This window comes from Pleurodeles waltl, chromosome 7 (genome assembly GCF_031143425.1).
Source record: "Pleurodeles waltl isolate 20211129_DDA chromosome 7, aPleWal1.hap1.20221129, whole genome shotgun sequence".
NCBI lineage: Eukaryota > Metazoa > Chordata > Amphibia > Caudata > Salamandridae > Pleurodeles > Pleurodeles waltl.
In genome coordinates, this window is record NC_090446.1 from 35214059 (window position 1) to 35234167 (window position 20109).

Genomic DNA, 20109 nt, shown 5'->3' on the forward strand with positions numbered 1-20109 from the left:
GAAATGTGAGGAACATGTGTTTTTTTTTTCCCAAATTTTGAGGTTTGCAAAGGATTCTGGGTAACAGAAACTGGTCCGAGCCCCACAAGTCACCCCAACTTGGATTCCCCTAGGTCTCTAGTTTTCAGAAATGCACAGGTTTGGAAGGTTTCCCTAGGTGCCGGTTGGGCTAGAGGCCAAAATCGACAGGTAGGCACTTTGCAAAAAACACCTCTGTTTTCTTTCAAAAATGTGGATGTGTCCACATTGTGCTTTGGGGCGTTTCCTGTCGCAGGCGCTAGGCCTACCCACACAAGTGAGGTATCATTTTTATCGGGAGACTTGGGGGAACGCTGGGTGGAAGGAAATTTGTAGCTCCTCTCAGATTCCAGAACTTTCTGCCACAGAAATGTGAGGAACATGTTTTTTTTAGCCAAATTTTGAGGTTTGCAAAGGATTCTGGGTAACAGAACCTGGTCCGAGCCCCACAAGTCACCCCATCTTGGATTCCCCTAGGTCTCTAGTTTTCAGAAATTAACAGGTTTGGTAGGTTTCCCTAGGTGCCGGCTGGGCTAGAGGCCAAAATCTACAGGTAGGCACTTTGCAAGAAACACCTCTGTTTTCTTTCAAAAATTTGGATGTGTCCACGTTGAGTTTTGGGGCATTTCCTGTCGCGGGCGCTAGGCCTACCCACACAAGTGAGGTATCATTTATATCGGGAGACTTGGGGGAACGCTGGGTGGAAGGAAATTTGTGGCTCCTCTCTGATTCCAGAACTTTCTGCCACAGAAATGTGAGGAACATGTGTTTTTTTACCCAAATTTTGAGGTTTGCAAAGGATTCTGGGTAACATAAACTGGTCCGAGCCCCACAAGTCACCCCAAATTGGATTCCCCAGGTCTCTAGTTTTCAGAAATGCACAGGTTTGGAAGGTTTCCCTAGGTGCCGGTTGGGCTAGAGGCCAAAATCGACAGGTAGGCACTTTGCAAAAAACACCTCTGTTTTCTTTCAAAAATGTGGATGTGTCCACGTTGTGCTTTGGGGCGCTTCCTGTCGCAGGCGCTAGGCCTACCCACACAAGTGAGGTATCATTTTTATCGGGAGACTTGGGGGAAAGCTGGGTGGAAGGAAATTTGTGGCTCCTCTCAGATTCCAAAACTTTCTGCCACAGAAATGTGAGGAACATGTGTTTTTTTAGCCACATTTTGAGGTTTGCAAAGGATTCTGGGTAACAGAACCTGGTCCGAGCCCCACAAGTCACCCCATCTTGGATTCCCCTACGTCTCTAGTTTTTAGAAATGCACAGGTTTGGTAGGTATCCCTAGGTGCCGGCTGAGCTAGAGGCCAAAATCTAAAGGTAGGTACTTTGCAAAAAACACCTCTGTTTTCTTTCAAAAATTTGGATGTGTCCACGTTGCGCTTTGGGGCGTTTCCTGTCGCGGGCGCTAATCCTACCCACACAAGTGAGGTATCATTTTTATCAGGAGACTTGGGGGAACGCTGGGTGGAAGGAAATTTGTGGCTCCTCTAAGATTCCAGAACTTTCTGCCACAGAAATGTGAGGAACATGTGTTTTTTTAGCCAAATTTTGAGGTTTGCAAAGGATTCTGGGTAACAGAACCTGGTCCGAGCCCCACAAGTCACCCCATCTTGGATTCCGCTAGGTCTCTAGTTTTCAGAAATGCACAGGTTTGGTAGGTTTCCCTAGGTGCCGGCTGAGCTAGAGGCCAAAATCTACAGGTAGGTACTTTGCAAAAAACACCTCTGTTTTCTTTCAAAAATTTGGATGTGTCCACGTTGCGCTTTGGGCCGTTTCCTGACGCGGGCGATAGGCCTACTCACACAAGTGAGGTATCATTTTTATCGGGAGACTTGGGGGAACGCTGGGTAGAAGGAAATTTGTGGCTCCTCTCAGATTCCAGAACTTTCTGCCACAGAAATGTGAGGAACATGTGTTTTTTTAGCCAAATTTTGAGGTTTGCAAAGGATTCTGGGTAACAGAACCTGGTCTGAGCCCCACAAGTCACCGCATCTTGGATTCCCCTAGGTCTCTAGTTTTCAGAAATACACAGGTTTGGTAGGTTACCCTAGGTGCCGGCTGAGCTAGAGGCCAAAATCTACAGGTAGGCACTTTGCAAAAAAACACCTCTGTTTTCTTTCAGAAATTTGGATGTGTCCACGTTGCGCTTTGGAGCGTTTCCTGTCGCGGGCGCTAGGCCTACCCACACAAGTGAGGTATCATTTTTATCGGGAGACTTGGGGGAACGCTGGGTGGAAAGAGATTTGTGGCTCCTCTCAGATTCAAGAACTTTCTGCCACAGAAATGTGAGGAACATGTGTTTTTTTTGCCAAATTTTGAGGTTTGCAAAGGATTCTGGGTAACAGAACCTGGTCCGAGCCCCACAAGTCACCCAATCTTGGATTCCCCTACGTCTCTAGTTTTCAGAAATGCACAGGTTTGGTAGGTTTCCCTAGGTGCCAGCTGAGCTAGAGGCCAAAATCTACAGGTAGGCACTTTGCAAAAAAACACCTCTGTTTTCTTTCAAAAATTTGGATGTGTTCACGTTGCGCTTTGGGGCATTTCCTGTCGCGGGCGCTAGGCCTACCCACACAAGTGAGGTATCATTTATATCGGGAGACTTGGGGGAACGCTGGGTGGAAGGAAATTTGTGGCTCCTCTCTGATTCCAGAACTTTCTGCCACAGAAATGTGAGGAACATGTGTTTTTTTACCCAAATTTTGAGGTTTGCAAAGGATTCTGGGTAACAGAAACTGGTCCGAGCCCCACAAGTCACCCCAACTTGGATTCCCCTAGGTCTCTAGTTTTCAGAAATGCACAGGTTTGGAAGGTTTCCCTAGGTGCCGGTTGGGCTAGAGGCCAAAATCGACAGGTTGGCACTTTGCAAAAAACACCTCTGTTTTCTTTCAAAAATGTGGATGTGTCCACGTTGTGCTTTGGGGCGCTTCCTGTCGCAGGCGCTAGGCCTACCCACACAAGTGAGGTATCATTTTTATCGGGAGACTTGGGGGAACGCTGGGTGGAAGGAAATTTGTGGCTCCTCTCAGATTCCAGAACTTTCTGCCACAGAAATGTGAGGAACATGTTTTTTTTAGCCAAATTTTGAGGTTTGCAAAGGATTCTGGGTAACAGAACCTGGTCCGAGCCCCACAAGTCACCCCATCTTGGATTCCCCTACGTCTCTAGTTTTTAGAAATGCACAGGTTTGGTAGGTATCCCTAGGTGCCGGCTGATCTAGAGGCCAAAATCTAAAGGTAGGTACTTTGCAAAAAACACCTCTGTTTTCTTTCAAAAATTTGGATGTGTCCACGTTGCGCTTTGGGGCGTTTCCTGTCGCGGGCGCTAAGCCTACCCACACAAGTGAGGTATCATTTTTATCAGGAGACTTCGGGAAACGCTGGGTGGAAGGAAATTTGTGGCTCCTCTAAGATTCCAGAACTTTCTGCCACAGAAATGTGAGGAACATGTGTTTTTTTTAGCCACATTTTGAGGTTTGCAAAGGATTCTGGGTAACAGAACCTGGTCCGAGCCCCACAAGTCACCCCATCTTGGATTCCCCTAGGTCTCTAGTTTTCAGAAATGCACAGGTTTGGTAGGTTTCCATAGGTGCCGGCTGAGCTAGAGGCCAAAATCTACAGTTAGGCACTTTGCAAAAAAACACCTCTGTTTTCTTTCAAAAAGTTGGATGTGTCCACGTTGCGCTTTGGGGCATTTCCTGTCGCGGGCGCTAGGCCTACCCACACAAGTCAGGTATAATTTTTATTGGGAGACTTGGGGGAACGCTGGGTGGAAGGAAATTTGTGGCTCCTCTCAGATTCCAGAACTTTCTGCCACAGAAATGTGAGGAACATGTGTTTTTTAAGCCAAATTTTGAGGTTTGCAAAGGATTCTGGGTAACAGAACCTGGTCCGAGCCCCACAAGTCACCCCATCTTGGATTCCGCTAGGTCTCTAGTTTTCAGAAATGCACAGGTTTGGTAGGTTTCTCTAGGTGCCGGCTGAGCTAGAGGCCAAAATCTACAGGTAGGTACTTTGCAAAAAACACCTCTGTTTTCTTTAAAAAATTTGGATGTGTCCACGTTGCGCTTTGGGGCATTTCCTGTCGCGGGCGCTAGGCCTACCCAAACAAGTGAGGTTTCTTTTATATCGGGAGACTTGGGGGAACGCTGGGTGGAAGGAAATTTGTGGCTCCTCTCAGATTCCAGAACTTTCTGCCACAGAAATGTGAGGAACATGTGTTTTTTTAGCCAAAATTTGAGGTTTGCAAAGGATTCTGGGTAACAGAACCTGGTCCAAGCCCCACAAGTCACCCCATCTTGGATTCCCCTAGGTCTCTAGTTTTCAGAAATGCACAGGTTTGGTAGGGTTCCCTAGGTTCCGGCTGAGCTAGAGGCCAAAATCTACAGGTAGGCACTTTGCAAAAAACACCTCTGTTTTCTTTCAAAAATTTGGATGTGTCCACGTTGCGCTTTGGGGAGTTTCCTCTCGCGGGCGCTAGGCCTACCCACACAAGTCAGGTATCATTTTTATTGGGAGACTTGGGGGAACGCTGGGTGGAAGGAAATTTGTGGCTCCTCTCAGATTCCAGAACTTTCTGCCACAGAAATGTGAGGAACATGTGTTTTTTTAGCCAAATTTTGAGGTTTGCAAAGGATTCTGGGTAACAGAACCTGGTCCGAGCCCCACAAGTCACCCATCTTGGATTCCGCTAGGTCTCTAGTTTTCAGAAATGCACAGGTTTGGTGGGTTTCCCTAGGTGCCGGCTGAGCTAGAGGCCAAAATCTACAGGTAGGTACTTTGCAAAAAACACCTCTGTTTTCTTTCAAAAATTTGGATGTGTCCACGTTGCGCTTTGGGCCGTTTCCTGACGCGGGCGATAGGCCTACTCACACAAGTGAGGTATCATTTTTATCGGGAGACTTGGGGGAACGCTGGGTAGAAGGACATTTGTGGCTCCTCTCAGATTCCAGAACTTTCTGCCACAGAAATGTGAGGAACATGTGTTTTTTTAGCCAAATTTTGAGGTTTGCAAAGGATTCTGGGTAACAGAACCTGGTCTGAGCCCCACAAGTCACCACATCTTGGATTCCCCTAGGTCTCTAGTTTTCAGAAATGCACAGGTTTGGTAGGTTACCCTAGGTGCCGGCTGAGCTAGAGGCCAAAATCTACAGGTAGGCACTTTGCAAAAAAACACCTCTGTTTTCTTTCAGAAATTTGGATGAGTCCACGTTGCGCTTTGGAGCGTTTCCTGTCGCGGGCGCTAGGCCTACCCACACAAGTGAGGTATCATTTTTATCGGGAGACTTGGGGGAACGCTGGGTGGAAGGAGATTTGTGGCTCCTCTCAGATTCCAGAACTTTCTGCCACAGAAATGTGAGGAACATGTGTTTTTTTAGCCAAATTTTGAGGTTTGCAAAGGATTCTGGGTAACAGAACCTGGTCCGAGCCCCACAAGTCACCCAATCTTGGATTCCCCTACGTCTCTAGTTTTCAGAAATGCACAGGTTTGGTAGGTTTCCCTAGGTGCCGGCTGAGCTAGAGGCCAAAATCTACAGGTAGGCACTTTGCAAAAAACACCTCTGTTTTCTTTAAAAAATTTGGATGTGTCCACGTTGCGCTTTGGGGCATTTCCTGTCGCGGGCGCTAGGCCTACCCAAACAAGTGAGGTTTCTTTTATATCGGGAGACTTGGGGGAGCACTGGGTGGAAGAAAATTCGTGGCTCCTCTCAGATTCCAGAACTTTCTGCCACAGAAATGTGAACACCATGTGTTTTTCTAGCCAAATTTTGAGGTTTGCAAAGGATTCTGGGTAACAGACCCTGGTCCGAGCTCCACAAGTCACCCTATCTTGGATTCCCCTAGGTCTCTAGTTTTCAGAAATGCACAGGTTTGGAAGGTTACCCTAGGTGCCGGCTGAGCTAGAGGCCAAAATCTACAGTTAGGCACTTTGCAAAATAACCTCTGTTTTCTTTAAAAAATTTGGATGTGTCCACGTTGCGCTTTGGGGAGTTTCCTGTCGCGGGCGCTAGGCCTACCCACACAAGTGAGGTATCATTTTTATTGGGAGACTTGGGGGAACGCTGGGTGGAAGGAAATTTGTGGCTCTTCTCAGATTCCAGAACTTTCTGCCACAGAAATGTGAGGAACATGTGTTTTTTTAGCCAAATTTTGAGGTTTGCAAAGGATTCTGGGTAACAGAACCTGGTCCGAGCCCTGTAAGTCACCCAATCTTGGATTCCCCTACGTCTCTAGTTTTCAGAAATGCACAGGTTTGGTAGGTTACCCTAGGTGCTGGCTGAGCTAGAGGCCAAAATCTACAGTTAGGCACTTTGCAAAAAACACCTCTGTTTTCTTTAAAAAATTTGGATGTGTCCACGTTGCGCTTTGGGGCATTTCCTGTCGCGGGCGCTAGGCCTACCCAAACAAGTGAGGTTTCTTTTATATCGGGAGACTTGGCGGAGCGCTGGGTGGAAGAAAATTTGTGGCTCCTCTCAGATTCCAGAACTTTCTGCCACAGAAATATGAGGAACATGTGTTTTTTTAGCCAAATTTTGAGGTTTGCAAAGGATTCTGGGTAACAGAACCTGGTCCGAGCTCCACAAGTCACCCTATCTTGGATTCCCCTAGGTCTCTAGTTTTCAGAAATGCACAGGTTTGGTAGGTTCCCTATGTGCCGGCTGAGCTAGAGGCCAAAATCTACAGGTAGGCACTTTGCAAAATAACCTCTGTTTTCTTTAAAAAATTTGGATGTGTCCACGTTGCGCTTTGGGGAGTTTCCTGTCGCGGGCGCTAGGCCTACCCACACAAGTGAGGTATCATTTTTATTGGGAGACTTGGGGGAACGCTGGGTGGAAGAAAATTCGTGGCTCCTCTCAGATTCCAGAACTTTCTGCCACAGAAATGTGAACACCATGTGTTTTTCTAGCCAAATTTTGAGGTTTGCAAAGGATTCTGGGTAACAGACCCTGGTCCGAGCTCCACAAGTCACCCTATCTTGGATTCCCCTAGGTCTCTAGTTTTCAGAAATGCACAGGTTTGGTAGGTTACCCTAGGTGCCGGCTGAGCTAGAGGCCAAAATCTACAGTTAGGCACTTTGCAAAATAACCTCTGTTTTCTTTAAAAAATTTGGATGTGTCCACGTTGCGCTTTGGGGAGTTTCCTGTCGCGGGCGGTAGGCCTACCCACACAAGTGAGGTATCATTTTTATTGGGAGACTTGGGGGAACGCTGGGTGGAAGGAAATTTGTGGCTCTTCTCAGATTCCAGAACTTTCTGCCACAGAAATGTGAGGAACATGTGTTTTTTTAGCCAAATTTTGAGATTTGCAAAGGATTCTGGGTAACAGAACCTGGTCCGAGCCCCGTAAGTCACCCAATCTTGGATTCCCCTACGTCTCTAGTTTTCAGAAATGCACAGGTTTGGTAGGTTACCCTAGGTGCTGGCTGAGCTAGAGGCCAAAATCTACAGTTAGGCACTTTGCAAAAAACACCTCTGTTTTCTTTAAAAAATTTGGATGTGTCCACGTTGCGCTTTGGGGCATTTCCTGTCGCGGGCGCTAGGCCTACCCAAACAAGTGAGGTTTCTTTTATATCGGGAGACTTGGGGGAGCGCTGGGTGGAAGAACATTTGTGGCTCCTCTCAGATTCCAGAACTTTCTGCCACAGAAATATGAGGAACATGTGTTTTTTTAGCCAAATTTTGAGGTTTGCAAAGGATTCTGGGTAACAGAACCTGGTCCGAGCTCCACAAGTCACCCTATCTTGGATTCCCCTAGGTCTCAAGTTTTCAGAAATGCACAGGTTTGGTAGGTTCCCTATGTGCCGGCTGAGCTAGAGGCCAAAATCTACAGGTAGGCACTTTGCAAAATAACCTCTGTTTTCTTTAAAAAATTTGGATGTGTCCACGTTGCGCTTTGGGGAGTTTCCTGTCGCGGGCGCTAGGCCTACCCACACAAGTGAGGTATCATTTTTATTGGGAGACTTGGGGGAACGCTGGGTGGAAGGAAATTTGTGGCTCCTCTCAGATTCCAGAACTTTCTGCCACAGAAATGTGAGGAACATGTGTTTTTTTAGCCAAATTTTGAGGTTTGCAAAGGATTCTGGGTAACAGAACCTGGTCCGAGCCCCGCAAGTCACCCAATCTTGGATTCCCCTACGTCTCTAGTTTTCAGAAATGCACAGGTTTGGTAGGTTTCCCTAGGTGCCGGCTGAGCTAGAGGCCAAAATCTACAGGTAGGCACTTTGCAAAAAAACACCTCTGTTTTCTTTCAGAAATTTGGATGTGTCCACGTTGCGCTTTGGGGCATTTCCTGTCGCGGGCGCTAGGCCTACCCACACAAGTGAGGTATCATTTTTATCGGGAGACTTGGGGGAACGCTGGGTGGAAGGAAATTTGTGGCTCCTCTCAGATTCCAGAACTTTCTGCCACAGAAATGTGAGGAACATGTGTTTTTTTACCCAAATTTTGAGGTTTGCAAAGGATTCTGGGTAACAGAACCTGGTCCGAGCCCCGCAAGTCACCCAATCTTGGATTCCCCCACGTCTCTAGTTTTCAGAAATGCACAGGTTTGGTAGGTTTCCCTAGGTGCCGGCTGAGCTAGAGGCCAAAATCTACAGGTAGGCACTTTGTAAAAAAACACCTCTGTTTTCTTTCAGAAATTTGGATGTGTCCACGTTGCGCTTTGGGGCATTTCCTGTCGCGGGCGCTAGGCCTACCCACACAAGTGAGGTATCATTTTTATCGGGATACTTGGGGGAACGCTGGGTGGAAGGAAATTTGTGGCTCCTCTCAGATTCCAGAACTTTCTGCCATAGAAATGTGAGGAACATGTTTTTTTTAGCCAAATTTTGAGGTTTGCAAAGGATTCTGGGTAACAGATCCTGGTCCGAGCCCCACAAGTCACCCCATCTTGGATTCCCCTACGTCTCTAGTTTTTAGAAATGCACAGGTTTGGTAGGTATCCCTAGGTGCCGGCTGAGCTAGAGGCCAAAATCTAAAGGTAGGTACTTTGCAAAAAACACCTCTGTTTTCTTTCAAAAATTTGGATGTGTCCACGTTGCGCTTTGGGGCGTTTCCTGTCGCGGGCGCTAAGCCTACCCACACAAGTGAGGTATCATTTTTATCAGGAGACTTGGGGGAACGCTGGGTGGAAGGAAATTTGTGGCTCCTCTAAGATTCCAGAACTTTCTGCCACAGAAATGTGAGGAACATGTGTTTTTTTAGCCACATTTTGAGGTTTGCAAAGGATTCTGGGTAACAGAACCTGGTCCGAGCCCCACAAGTCACCCCATCTTGGATTCCCCTAGGTCTCTAGTTTTCAGAAATGCACAGGTTTGGTAGGTTTCCATAGGTGCCGGCTGAGCTAGAGGCCAAAATCTACAGTTAGGCACTTTGCAAAAAAACACCTCTGTTTTCTTTCAAAAAGTTGGATGTGTCCACGTTGCGCTTTGGGGTATTTCCTGTCGCGGGCGCTAGGCCTACCCACACAAGTCAGGTATCATTTTTATTGGGAGACTTGGGGGAACGATGGGTGGAAGGAAATTTGTGGCTCCTCTCAGATTCCAGAACTTTCTGCCACAGAAATGTGAGGAACATGTGTTTTTTTAGCCAAATTTTGAGGTTTGCAAAGGATTCTGGGTAACAGAACCTGGTCCGAGCCCCACAAGTCACCCCATCTTGGATTCCGCTAGGTCTCTAGTTTTCAGAAATGCACAGGTTTGGTAGGTTTCTCTAGGTGCCGGCTGAGCTAGAGGCCAAAATCTAAAGGTAGGTACTTTGCAAAAAACACCTCTGTTTTCTTTAAAAAATTTGGATGTGTCCACGTTGCGCTTTGGGGCATTTCCTGTCGCGGGCGCTAGGCCTACCCAAACAAGTGAGGTTTCATTTATATCGGGAGATTTGGGGGAACGCTGGGTGGAAGGAAATTTGTGGCTCCTCTCAGATTCCAGAACTTTCTGCCACAGAAATGTGAGGAACATGTGTTTTTTTAGCCAAAATTTGAGGTTTGCAAAGGATTCTGGGTAACAGAACCTGGTCCGAGCCCCTCAAGTCACCCCATCTTGGATTCCCCTAGGTCTCTAGTTTTCAGAAATGCACAGGTTTGGTAGGGTTCCCTAGGTTCCGGCTGAGCTAGAGGCCAAAATCTACAGGTAGGCACTTTGCAAAAAACACCTCTGTTTTCTTTCAAAAATTTGGATGTGTCCACGTTGCGCTTTGGGGAGTTTCCTGTCGCGGGCGCTAGGCCTACCCACACAAGTCAGGTATCATTTTTATTGGGAGACTTGGGGGAACGCTGGGTGGAAGGAAATTTGTGGCTCCTCTCAGATTCCAGAACTTTCTGCCACAGAAATGTGAGGAACATGTGTTTTTTTACCCAAATTTTGAGGTTTGCAAAGGATTCTGGGTAACAGAACCTGGTCCGAGCCCCACAAGTCACCCCATCTTGGATTCCGCTAGGTCTCTAGTTTTCAGAAATGCACAGGTTTGGTAGGTTTCCCTAGGTGCCGGCTGAGCTAAAGGCCAAAATCTACAGGTAGGTACTTTGCAAAAAACACCTCTGTTTTCTTTCAAAAATTTGGATGTGTCCACGTTGCGCTTTGGGCCGTTTCCTGACGCGGGCGATAGGCCTACTCACACAAGTGAGGTATCATTTTTATCGGGAGACTTGGGGGAACGCTGGGTAGAAGGAAATTTGTGGCTCCTCTCAGATTCCAGAACTTTCTGCCACAGAAATGTGAGGAACATGTGTTTTTTTAGCCAAATTTTGAGGTTTGCAAAGGATTCTGGGTAACAGAACCTGGTCCGAGCCCCACAAGTCACCCAATCTTGGATTCCCCTACGTCTCTAGTTTTCAGAAATGCACAGGTTTGGTAGGTTTCCCTAGGTGCCGGCTGAGCTAGAGGCCAAAATCTACAGGTAGGCACTTTGCAAAAAAACACCTCTGTTTTCTTTCAGAAATGTGGATGTGTCCACGTTGCGCTTTGGAGCGTTTCCTGTCGCGGGCGCTAGGCCTACCCACACAAGTGAGGTATCATTTTTATCGGGAGACTTGGGGGAACGCTGGGTAGACGGAAATTTGTGGCTCCTCTCAGATTCCAGAACTTTCTGCCACAGAAATATGAGGAACATGTGTTTTTTTTAGCCAAATTTTGAGGTTAGCAAAGGATTCTGGGTAACAGAACCTGGTCTGAGCCCCACAAGTCACCGCATCTTGGATTCCCCTAGGTCTCTAGTTTTCAGAAATGCACAGGTTTGGTAGGTTACCCTATGTGCTGGCTGAGCTAGAGGCCAAAATCTACAGTTAGGCACTTTGCAAAATAACCTCTGTTTTCTTTAAAAAATTTGGATGTGTCCACGTTGCGCTTTGGGGCATTTCCTGTCGCGGGCGCTAGGCCTACCCAAACAAGTGAGATTTCTTTTATATCGGGAGACTTGGGGGAGCGCTGGGTGGAAGAAAATTTGTGGCTCCTCTCAGATTCCAGAACTTTCTGCCACAGAAATATGAGGAACATGTGTTTTTTTAGCCAAATTTTGAGGTTTGCAAAGGATTCTGGGTAACAGAACCTGGTCCGAGCTCCACAAGTCACCCTATCTTGGATTCCCCTAGGACTCTAGTTTTCAGAAATGCACAGGTTTGGTAGGTTCCCTATGTGCCGGCTGAGCTAGAGGCCAAAATCTACAGGTAGGCACTTTGCAAAATAACCTCTGTTTTCTTTAAAAAATGTTGATGTGTCCACGTTGCGCTTTGGGGAGTTTCCTGTCGCGGGCGCTAGGCCTACCCACACAAGTGAGGTATCATTTTTATTGGGAGACTTGGGGGAACGCTGGGTGGAAGGAAATTTGTGGCTCCTCTCCGATTCCAGAACTTTCTGCCACAGAAATGAGGAACATGTGTTTTTTTAGCCAAATTTTGAGGTTTGCAAAGGATTCTGGGTAACAGAACCTGGTCTGATCCCCACAAGTCACTGCATCTTGGATTCCCCTAGGTCTCTAGTTTTCAGAAATGCACAGGTTTGGAAGGTTACCCTAGGTGCCGGCTGAGCTAGAGGCCAAAATCTACAGTTAGGCACTTTGCAAAAAACACCTCTGTTTTCTTGAAAAAATTTGGATGTGTCCACGTTGCATTTAGGGGCATTTCCTGTCGCTGGCGCTAGGCCTACCCACACAAGTGAGGTTTCATTTATATCAGGAGACTTGGGGGAACGCTGGGTGGAAGGAAATTTGTGGCTCCTCTCAGATTCCAGAACTTTCTGCCACAGAAATGTGAGGAACATGTGTTTTTTTAGCCAAATTTTGAGGTTTGCAAAGGATTCTGGGTAACAGAACCTGGTCCGAGCCCCACAAGTCACCCCATCTTGGATTCCCCTAGGTCTCTAGTTTTCAGAAATGCACAGGTTTGGTAGGTTTCCCTAGGTGCCGGCTGGGCTAGAGGCCAAAATCTACAGCTAGGCACTTTGCAAGAAACACCTCTGTTTTCTTTCAAAAATTTGGATGTGTCCACGTTGCGCTTTGGGGCATTTCCTGTCGCGGGCGCTAGGCCTACCCACACAAGTGAGGTATCATTTATATCGGGAGACTTGAGGGAACGCTGAGTGGAAGGAAATTTGTGGCTCCTCTCAGATTCCAGAACTTTCTGCCACAGAAATGTGAGGAACATGTGTTTTTTTACCCAAATTTTGAGGTTTGCAAAGGATTCTGGGTAACAGAAACTGGTCCGAGCCCCACAAGTCACCCCAACTTGGATTCCCCTAGGTCTCTAGTTTTCAGAAATGCACAGGTTTGGAAGGTTTCCCTAGGTGCCGGTTGGGCTAGAGGCCAAAATCGACAGGTAGGCACTTTGCAAAAAACACCTCTGTTTTCTTTCAAAAATGTGGATGTGTCCACGTTGTGCTTTGGGGCATTTCCTGTCGCAGGCGCTAGGCCTACCCACACAAGTGAGGTATCATTTTTATCGGGAGACTTGGGGGAACGCTGGGTGGAAGGAAATTTGTGGCTCCTCTCAGATTCCAGAACTTTCTGCCACAGAAATGTGAGGAACATGTGTTTTTTTACCCAAATTTTGAGGTTTGCAAAGGATTCTGGGTAACAGAACCTGGTCCGAGCCCCGCAAGTCACCCAATCTTGGATTCCCCTACGTCTCTAGTTTTCAGAAATGCACAGGTTTGGTAGGTTTCACTAGGTGCCGGCTGAGCTAGAGGCCAAAATCTACAGGTAGGCACTTTGCAAAAAACACCTCTGTTTTCTTTCAAAAATGTGGATGTGTCCACGTTGTGCTTTGGGGCGTTTCCTGTCGCAGGCGCTAGGCCTACCCACACAAGTGAGGTATCATTTTTATCGGGAGACTTGGGGGAACGCTGGGTGGAAGGAAATTTGTAGCTCCTCTCAGATTCCAGAACTTTCTGCCACAGAAATGTGAGGAACAGGTTTTTTTTAGCCAAATTTTGAGGTTTGCAAAGGATTCTGGGTAACAGAACCTGGTCCGAGCCCCACAAGTCACCCCATCTTGGATTCCCCTAGGTCTCTAGTTTTCAGAAATGCACAGGTTTGGTAGGTTTCCCTAGGAGCCGGCTGGGCTAGAGGCCAAAATCTACAGGTAGGCACTTTGCAAGAAACACCTCTGTTTTCTTTCAAAAATTTGGATGTGTCCACGTTGCGCTTTGGGGCATTTCCTGTTGCGGGCGCTAGGCCTACCCACACAAGTGAGGTATCATTTATATCGGGAGACTTGGGGGAACGCTGGGTGGAAGGAAATTTGTGGCTCCTCTCAGATTCCAGGACTTTCTGCCATAGAAATGTGAGGAACATGTGTTTTTTTTTTCCCAAATTTTGAGGTTTGCAAAGGATTCTGGGTAACAGAAACTGGTCCGAGCCCCACAAGTCACCCCAACTTGGATTCCCCTAGGTCTCTAGTTTTCAGAAATGCACAGGTTTGGAAGGTTTCCCTAGGTGCCTGTTGGGCTAGAGGCCAAAATCGACAGGTAGGCACTTTGCAAAAAACACCTCTGTTTTCTTTCAAAAATGTGGATGTGTCCACGTTGTGCTTTGGGGCGTTTCCTGTCGCAGGCGCTAGGCCTACCCACACAAGTGAGGTATCATTTTTATCGGGAGACTTGGGGGAACGCTGGGTGGAAGGAAATTTGTAGCTCCTCTCAGATTCCAGAACTTTCTGCCACAGAAATGTGAGGAACATGTTTTTTTTAGCCAAATTTTGAGGTTTGCAAAGGATTCTGGGTAACAGAACCTGGTCCGAGCCCCACAAGTCACCCCATCTTGGATTCCCCTAGGTCTCTAGTTTTCAGAAATGCACAGGTTTGGTAGGTTTCCCTAGGTGCCGGCTGGGCTAGAGGCCAAAATCTACAGGTAGGCACTTTGCAAAAAACACCTCTGTTTTCTTTCAAAAATTTGGATGTGTCCACGTTGCGCTTTGGGGCATTTCCTGTCGCGGGCGCTAGGCCTACCCACACAAGTGAGGTATCATTTATATCGGGAGACTTGGGGGAACGCTGGGTGGAAGGAAATTTGTGGCTCCTCTCTGATTCCAGAACTTTCTGCCACAGAAATGTGAGGAACATGTGTTTTTTTACCCAAATTTTGAGGTTTGCAAAGGATTCTGGGTAACAGAAACTGGTCCGAGCCCCACAAGTCACCCCAAATTGGATTCCCCAGGTCTCTAGTTTTCAGAAATGCACAGGTTTGGAAGGTTTCCCTAGGTGCCGGTTGGGCTAGAGGCCAAAATCGACAGGTAGGCACTTTGCAATAAACACCTCTGTTTTCTTTAAAAAATGTGGATGTGTCCACGTTGTGCTTTGGGGCGCTTCCTGTCGCAGGCGCTAGGCCTACCCACACAAGTGAGGTATCATTTTTATCGGGAGACTTGGGGGAACGCTGGGTGGAAGGAAATTTGTGGCTCCTCTCAGATTCCAGAACTTTCTGCCACAGAAATGTGAGGAACATGTGTTTTTTTTAGCCAAATTTTGAGGTTTGCAAAGGATTCTGGGTAACAGAACCTGGTCCGAGCCCCACAAGTCACCCCATCTTGGATTCCGCTAGGTCTCTAGTTTTCAGAAATGCACAGGTTTGGTAGGTTTCTCTAGGTGCCGGCTGAGCTAGAGGCCAAAATCTAAAGGTAGGTACTTTGCAAAAAACACCTCTGTTTTCTTTAAAAAATTTGGATGTGTCCACGTTGCGCTTTGGGGCATTTCCTGTCGCGGGCGCTAGGCCTACCCAAACAAGTGAGGTTTCATTTATATCGGGAGACTTGGGGGAACGCTGGGTGGAAGGAAATTTGTGGCTCCTCTCAGATTCCAGAACTTTCTGCCACAGAAATGTGAGGAACATGTGTTTTTTTAGCCAAAATTTGAGGTTTGCAAAGGATTCTGGGTAACAGAACCTGGTCCGAGCCCCTCAAGTCACCCCATCTTGGATTCCCCTAGGTCTCTAGTTTTCAGAAATGCACAGGTTTGGTAGGGTTCCCTAGGTTCCGGCTGAGCTAGAGGCCAAAATCTACAGGTAGGCACTTTGCAAAAAACACCTCTGTTTTCTTTCAAAAATTTGGATGTGTGCACGTTGCGCTTTGGGGAGTTTCCTGTCGCGGGCGCTAGGCCTACCCACACAAGTCAGGTATCATTTTTATTGGGAGACTTGGGGGAACGCTGGGTGGAAGGAAATTTGTGGCTCCTCTCAGATTCCAGAACTTTCTGCCACAGAAATGTGAGGAACATGTGTTTTTTTACCCAAATTTTGAGGTTTGCAAAGGATTCTGGGTAACAGAACCTGGTCCGAGCCCCACAAGTCACCCCATCTTGGATTCCGCTAGGTCTCTAGTTTTCAGAAATGCACAGGTTTGGTAGGTTTCCCTAGGTGCCGGCTGAGCTAAAGGCCAAAATCTACAGGTAGGTACTTTGCAAAAAACACCTCTGTTTTCTTTTAAAAATTTGGATGTGTCCACGTTGCGCTTTGGGCCGTTTCCTGACGCGGGCGATAGGCCTACTCACACAAGTGAGGTATCATTTTTATCGGGAGACTTGGGGGAACGCTGGGTAGAAGGAAATTTGTGGCTCCTCTCAGATTCCAGAACTTTCTGCCACAGAAATGTGAGGAACATGTGTTTTTTTAGCCAAATTTTGAGGTTTGCATAGGATTCTGGGTAACAGAACCTGGTCTGAGCCCCACAAGTCACCGCATCTTGGATTCCCCTAGGTCTCTAGTTTTCAGAAATGCACAGGTTTGGTTGGTTCCCCTAGGTGCCGGCTGAGCTAGAGGCCAAAATCTACAGGTAGGCACTTTGCAAAAAAACACCTCTGTTTTCTTTCAGAAATTTGGATGTGTCCACGTTGCGCTTTGGAGCGTTTCCTGTCGCGGGCGCTAGGCCTACCCACACAAGTGAGGTATCATTTTTATCGGGAGACTTGGGGGAACGCTGGGTGGAAGGAGATTTGTGGCTCCTCTCAGATTCCAGAACTTTCTGCCACAGAAATGTGAGGAACATGTGTTTTTTTAGCCAAATTTTGAGGTTTGCAAAGGATTCTGGGTAACAGAACCTGGTCCGAGCCCCACAAGTCACCCAATCTTGGATTCCCCTACGTCTCTAGTTTTCAGAAATGCACAGGTTTGGTAGGTTTCCCTAGGTGCCGGCTGAGCTAGAGGCCAAAATCTACAGGTAGGCACTTTGCAAAAAAACACCTCTGTTTTCTTTCAGAAATGTGGATGTGTCCACGTTGCGCTTTGGAGCGTTTCCTGTCGCGGGCGCTAGGCCTACCCACACAAGTGAGGTATCATTTTTATCGGGAGACTTGGGGGAACGCTGGGTAGACGGAAATTTGTGGCTCCTCTCAGATTCCAGAACTTTCTGCCACAGAAATATGAGGAACATGTGTTTTTTTAGCCAAATTTTGAGGTTAGCAAAGGATTCTGGGTAACAGAACCTGGTCTGAGCCCCACAAGTCACCGCATCTTGGATTCCCCTAGGTCTCTAGTTTTCAGAAATGCACAGGTTTGGTAGGTTACCCTATGTGCTGGCTGAGCTAGAGGCCAAAATCTACAGTTAGGCACTTTGCAAAATAACCTCTGTTTTCTTTAAAAAATTTGGATGTGTCCACGTTGCGCTTTGGGGCATTTCCTGTCGCGGGCGCTAGGCCTACCCAAACAAGTGAGATTTCTTTTATATCGGGAGACTTGGGGGAGCGCTGGGTGGAAGAAAATTTGTGGCTCCTCTCAGATTCCAGAACTTTCTGCCACAGAAATATGAGGAACATGTGTTTTTTTAGCCAAATTTTGAGGTTTGCAAAGGATTCTGGGTAACAGAACCTGGTCCGAGCTCCACAAGTCACCCTATCTTGGATTCCCCTAGGTCTCTAGTTTTCAGAAATGCACAGGTTTGGTAGGTTCCCTATGTGCCGGCTGAGCTAGAGGCCAAAATCTACAGGTAGGCACTTTGCAAAATAACCTCTGTTTTCTTTAAAAAATTTTGATGTGTCCACGTTGCGCTTTGGGGAGTTTCCTGTCGCGGGCGCTAGGCCTACCCACACAAGTGAGGTATCATTTTTATTGGGAGACTTGGGGGAACGCTGGGTGGAAGGAAATTTGTGCTCCTCTCAGATTCCAGAACTTTCTGCCACAGAAATGTGAGGAACATGTGTTTTTTTAGCCAAATTTTGAGGTTTGCAAAGGATTCTGGGTAACAGAACCTGGTCCGAGCCCCGCAAGTCACCCAATCTTGGATTCCCCTACGTCTCTAGTTTTCAGAAATGCACAGGTTTGGTAGGTTTCCCTAGGTGCCGGCTGAGCTAGAGGCCAAAATCTACAGGTAGGCACTTTGCAAAAAAACACCTCTGTTTTCTTTCAGAAATTTGGATGTGTCCACGTTGCGCTTTGGGGCATTTCCTGTCGCGGGCGCTAGGCCTACCCACACAAGTGAGGTATCATTTTTATCGGGAGACTTGGGGGAACGCTGGGTGGAAGGAAATTTGTGGCTCCTCTCAGATTCCAGAACTTTCTGCCACAGAAATGAGGAACATGTGTTTTTTTAGCCAAATTTTGAGGTTTGCAAAGGATTCTGGGTAACAGAACCTGGTCTGATCCCCACAAGTCACTGCATCTTGGATTCCCCTAGGTCTCTAGTTTTCAGAAATGCACAGGTTTGGAAGGTTACCCTAGGTGCCGGCTGAGCTAGAGGCCAAAATCTACAGTTAGGCACTTTGCAAAAAACACCTCTGTTTTCTTGAAAAAATTTGGATGTGTCCACGTTGCATTTAGGGGCATTTCCTGTCGCTGGCGCTAGGCCTACCCACACAAGTGAGGTTTCATTTATATCGGGAGACTTGGGGGAACGCTGGGTGGAAGGAAATTTGTGGCTCCTCTCAGATTCCAGAACTTTCTGCCACAGAAATGTGAGGAACATGTGTTTTTTTAGCCAAATTTTGAGGTTTGCAAAGGATTCTGGGTAACAGAACCTGGTCCGAGCCCCACAAGTCACCCCATCTTGGATTCCCCTAGGTCTCTAGTTTTCAGAAATGCACAGGTTTGGTAGGTTTCCCTAGGTGCCGGCTGGGCTAGAGGCCAAAATCTACAGGTAGGCACTTTGCAAGAAACACCTCTCTTTTCTTTCAAAAATTTGGATGTGTCCACGTTGCGCTTTGGGGCATTTCCTGTCGCGGGCGCTAGGCCTACCCACACAAGTGAGGTATCATTTATATCGGGAGACTTGGGGGAACGCTGAGTGGAAGGAAATTTGTGGCTCCTCTCAGATTCCAGAACTTTCTGCCACAGAAATGTGAGGAACATGTGTTTTTTTACCCAAATTTTGAGGTTTGCAAAGGATTCTGGGTAACAGAAACTGGTCCGAGCCCCACAAGTCACCCCAACTTGGATTCCCCTAGGTCTCTAGTTTTCAGAAATGCACAGGTTTGGAAGGTTTCCCTAGGTGCCGGTTGGGCTAGAGGCCAAAATCGACAGGTAGGCACTTTGCAAAAAACACCTCTGTTTTCTTTCAAAAATGTGGATGTGTCCACGTTGTGCTTTGGGGCATTTCCTGTCGCAGGCGCTAGGCCTACCCACACAAGTGAGGTATCATTTTTATCGGGAGACTTGGGGGAACGCTGGGTGGAAGGAAATTTGTGGCTCCTCTCAGATTCCAGAACTTTCTGCCACAGAAATGTGAGGAACATGTGTTTTTTTACCCAAATTTTGAGGTTTGCAAAGGATTCTGGGTAACAGAAACTGGTCCGAGCCCCACAAGTCACCCCAACTTGGATTCCCCTAGGTCTCTAGTTTTCAGAAATGCACAGGTTTGGAAGGTTTCCCTAGGTGCCGGTTGGGCTAGAGGCCAAAATCGACAGGTAGGCACTTTGCAAAAAACACCTCTGTTTTCTTTCAAAAATGTGGATGTGTCCACGTTGTGCTTTGGGGCATTTCCTGTCGCAGGCGCTAGGCCTACCCACACAAGTGAGGTATCATTTTTATCGGGAGACTTGGGGGAACGCTGGGTGGAAGGAAATTTGTGGCTCCTCTCAGATTCCAGAACTTTCTGCCACAGAAATGTGAGGAACATGTGTTTTTTTTACCCAAATTTTGAGGTTTGCAAAGGATTCTGGGTAACAGAACCTGGTCCGAGCCCCGCAAGTCACCCAATCTTGGATTCCCCTACGTCTCTAGTTTTCAGAAATGCACAGGTTTGGTAGGTTTCACTAGGTGCCGGCTGAGCTAGAGGCCAAAATCTACAGGTAGGCACTTTGCAAAAAAACACCTCTGTTTTCTTTCAGAAATTTGGATGTGTCCACGTTGCGCTTTGGGGCATTTCCTGTCGCGGGCGCTAGGCCTACCCACACAAGTGAGGTATCATTTTTATCGGGATACTTGGGGGAACGCTGGGTGGAAGGAAATTTGTGGCTCCTCTCAGATTCCAGGACTTTCTGCCATAGAAATGTGAGGAACATGTGTTTTTTTTTTCCCAAATTTTGAGGTTTGCAAAGGATTCTGGGTAACAGAAACTGGTCCGAGCCCCACAAGTCACCCCAACTTGGATTCCCCTAGGTCTCTAGTTTTCAGAAATGCACAGGTTTGGAAGGTTTCCCTAGGTGCCGGTTGGGCTAGAGGCCAAAATCGACAGGTAGGCACT